General features: G+C 47.1%; 1 pseudogene; it reads right to left on the bottom strand.

Moving 5' to 3' along the window:
• Nucleotides 1–1,360: 1,360 nt before the first annotated feature.
• LOC147620204 (uncharacterized) lies at nucleotides 1,361–3,271 on the bottom strand (annotated as a pseudogene).
• Nucleotides 3,272–4,165: the final 894 nt, after the last annotated feature.

Below are 4,165 nucleotides of genomic sequence, written 5' to 3'. Positions count from 1 at the left end.
CTCTGCCTGCAATATTGGCCTGATATCCCAGCCATCTGTTCAGCTTTCCTTTAAATCTCTCCAGCACCCATTCCCATCTCTGCTTCATAGAAATGCCAAAGCCCATAGGGATGCCTAGTAGCCCTGACTTGCCATCCATTCAAGAATGGGGGAGATGAAGGACCTGACTCCAGTTTTATGGTGGTTGATCTTGGAGCCTGAGGCAGAGCAAAAAATACCCAATGCCTTCCAAAAGTTCTTCAGGGAGCTTTCTTCGTTTTTCAGCAGAGCATTTGTGTCATCAGCAAACTGAGATAGGCAAAGCTGTTTGGAGGAGTTGGGGAGGTTGATTCCCTTTATCAATTGTCTTTCCATACACCCTTTGATTAAGCAGTTAAAGCCATCTCCTGCTATGGCAAATAGCAGTGGGGCTAGGGGGCATCCTTGCCTGACTGACCTATTCAAACTGAAGGCTTCAGAAAGCATGCCATTGATGGCAACTTTAGCGTGTGCATTTCCCAGCAAGGTCTGGACAAAACCCACCAAGTTCTCCCCAAATCCCATGTGGGAAAGGCTTTCCAAAATGAAGGACCATTCCAGTCTATCATAAGCTTTGTCATAATCCACTTTGACGAACACAAAGTCTTGTTCAGTCTCCTCAGCATGTTCAATCCCTTCTCAAAGTACAATTACTGCTTCAAGAGTCCTCCTCCCTTTAATGAACCCTTTCTGCTCTTCACTAATCCACTTGGAGAGGTGGCTGAAAATTCTGTTGGCAACAGCTTTGGCAAAAATCTTGTAGCAAGTGTTCAGCATAGTAAGTGGCCTCCAGTTTCCCAGCTCATCCTTTGGACCTCTTTTATGAATCAGCTTAATAACTCTTGTGTTTATAAGGTTAGGAAGTGCCTTGTACTTCACGGATTCTTCCCACACTTTTAGCAGGCAGGGAGTTAACTCCTCTTTATACACCTGGAAAAATTCAGCAGGTAGTCCATCCAAGCCGGGGGTTTTATTGGGCTTCAACTGTTCAATAGCTGCATACAGGTCAGCCTGACTAATCGGAGAATCAATCAGGGGAACAGCCTTAGCTGGGATGACTTTAATCCTAACCTCCCAGATTAGATCCCTATTGGCTCTTACTTCTGCTGTAACTTCTTCTTTTGGGCTGAAGAGTGCTTCATAGTGTTTTTTCACAAACTCCAAATTGTGGGTGTCTGATTCAGCTGGACCATTTTCAGTCAACAATCTTGGCATGAGTTCCTTGACATTCTTCTTCCTCTCAGGAGTTTGAACATCTCCTTTGAGGGCCTGTCTACTTTCCCAGCCCACCACTCTTTAAAAAAGAGAGTTGAGTGCTGGAGGGCCAACTCTTCTTCCACCCTTAGCTGACTTCTAAGGACCAGAATCTGATTTTGAATATCCAAAGAAGTAGAATGGCCAGACTCCAGCCTGCACAATTCTGAGTAGATTTGCTCTTTTTGTTTTCCTTTCTCATTCTAGTCACAGACTTTCTAGTAAGGATGAGAAACTGCTGTGTTTTCCTAACAGCTGAATTCCAACACTTTGCAGGAGAACCTTTCTGGCCAAAAGAATTTGACCATATGTCTGCAACCTCTTTCCTAACTTCAGGTCTAGTGAACAGATCTGGGTCAGTGTGAAACCAATTGTTTCTGATCTTACTAGCTTTATCATCCAGGACAGTTAGTAAGGGGTAATGGTCAGAAATGCAGGAGGTATACTTTGGTTTAGATTTCACCCTGTTGAATTGATTGGCTACTTGAAGAGAGATATAGCACCTATCGAGTCTTGCCTTTCTTGCAAGAACATCTCTGCTGTAATTCTGCCAGGTAAACTCTCCTTCAATTCCAGCATCCCATAGGTCATGGTAATCTTTGCAAGCTTCCCAGCTAGTCTTCTCCTGACCCTGTAAGACCTGTCCCTGCCTGAGAAATCTGTCATCCAGAGATTCAACCATGTTGAAATCTCCCAGCAAGATAAGGGGTCCTGGAGTTGCAGTCAGTTCTTCCCAAATTTTTGCCCTATTAACAGAGCAACCTCCTGCATACACTGAGACAAGAGTGCAATTGAAAGGGGGAGGCAGGGGGATGGCACACCAAAACTGGGAAGTGATGGCTAGGTGTAGACATGAGGCTAGCTCCCTTTTTAGGCCTATGGCAGTGCCACCAGAGCCCCTCTCATGTGTTGAATGGATCCAGATAAAATCTGGATGAATTTCCTTTAGCCTCCTTTGGAGGTCATCACCAACCACCTTTATTTCCTGCAAAGCACAGACATCTACAGGATACTCCTTGATCCACCTGTTTAATTTTTTGGTTGTAAAGGGGTCAGTAATCCCCTTAACATTCCAAGACAGCACTCTCATCGGTTAACCTTTTTCTTTCCTTTACCCTGGTGATCTTTGGAAGGGGTTCTGGCCACTGCCAAATTGTCCTTTTGGATTTCCATTGGAGCTCTAGACAGGTTGGGATTCACTTCCTGCAAGGGGGGTTGAGAGGCTTGGTTAAGATCAATGGAGTTATCCCTTATAACTAGCTGTAGAGAGTTGCCCTTCTCATTACTCCCTTTCAGCTTATCAGGAGGAGTGGCTGCAATTTCTTCCCTGTCCGACTCAGATCCTGGGACATCTGAGTCCTCTGAATCCACCCACTCTGGTAGGTTAGCCAAAAGAGCAAAGCGGTTAGGGTTCTTACCTCTTGCTTTGTTATTCTTAGATGTCTCACCCTTCTTGTCTGTGGTGCCCGTAGATTGTCCAGTGGAAGGAGGAGTAGGCTGGCGATTCTCAATAGACTTGGTCTGGGGATCGATAGGGGCTTGAGCCTGCTGTTGTTTCGGCTGAGCTGGGGGGAATTTTACAGGACACTCTCTGACAAAATGGCCAGCCACCATCCCACAGTGGAAGCAGACGTTTGGAAGGTATTTGTAAACTAAAGGTTGTTCACAGGTCTCACCATTATCTGTAGCAATGATAATCGAATCTGGTAGAGGTTTAGAAAGGTTCAACTCTATCAGCATTTGAGGATGCCAAGAAGGATTGAAGTCTCTCTGGGGCTTGCCACCTAGGACTTTACCTAGCTGCTCGCCAATAGGCCTGAGGTGATGATGAAAATGAAGGGGCAGGTTAGGGAGTTCAACCCATACTGGGTAGTTCTCACTGGCAGACTTCTCAGGACTGAAGTCCTTACTCCACTTGAACAAGCATAGGGGGGGAGGTACGAATGACCCAGTGTCCCATGCTTAGAACCTCAAAAGCCATTTCAGGGGTCTTAAACATGAAAAGGTAGTGGTTTTTAGGAAGAGCCTGAATGGTTTCTACAATACAGCCCCTACTACCCCACTGTTGTTTGACCCAAGATTTCAACATCTCCACTGGGGGCCGAGGGACCGCAATCAGACCTAAAAGAGCTCGGGTCTCTAAGTCCTTTTCAATTTTCCTCACCTGGCTAGCAGGAAGAATCACCAGTGGTTTACCTGAATAAGAGTGTCCCTACGCTGCTCCATCAACTTTTTGGCGGTTGCTGCAGAAAACCTCCGGGATAGAGTCTGGCGATTTCCCTGCGAAGCCTTCTTGAGTAGGGCTCGAATGCGCACCTGGTGTCTGATTGAAAGGGTTCGCTGGAAAGGCATTATCTACAGCCTTGCTTTCCAGCACTTCCTGTACTTGAGAGGCCACCTCTCTTGGCAAAGACTGTAAAAAGTGCTGGGTGAAAAGGGCAGCCGGTCCGGCATTGAAAGGGGGAGAAAGGTTCTGGTTCAGAAGAGCTCGATGGGGGAGAGGGTTTGTGGGATGCCACGCATTGACTTGATTGGGGGGGGAGGAGAGAACGAAGAGGTGTTACCCCTCCTGTTCTAGGAGGGGACGAGGAAGACATGACCTAACAGCACTACTGCGCTTCAGAACAAAAAATTTCTTTGGGTAGCTCCCCCCTCGCGGGGGGAGGGCCTTACCACGCGGTGAGAGTCAGCAAGCAGAGCAAGGAGGGGGAGACGAGGAGGGGAAAGGGAAGGCGGTGCATGCAAACAAGCAGACATGCATGGGCGACACCCGGGCATGCAGAGTAACAGTTGTGTCGAGCACTCTCGTCACCACCGCTCGCTCAATTTCTTCCAGAGCTCGTCCAAAATCATGGGATTCTTGTCAAAACACACACACATGGAGGCCTTTAAG

The sequence above is a fragment of the Cibotium barometz genome, chromosome 32 (genome assembly GCF_041138505.1).
Source record: "Cibotium barometz isolate CiBa-2024 chromosome 32, ASM4113850v1, whole genome shotgun sequence".
Lineage (NCBI taxonomy): Eukaryota > Viridiplantae > Streptophyta > Polypodiopsida > Cyatheales > Cibotiaceae > Cibotium > Cibotium barometz.
Note: the sequence above shows the minus strand (reverse complement) of the source record. Positions and strands in the feature narration are given on the sequence as shown.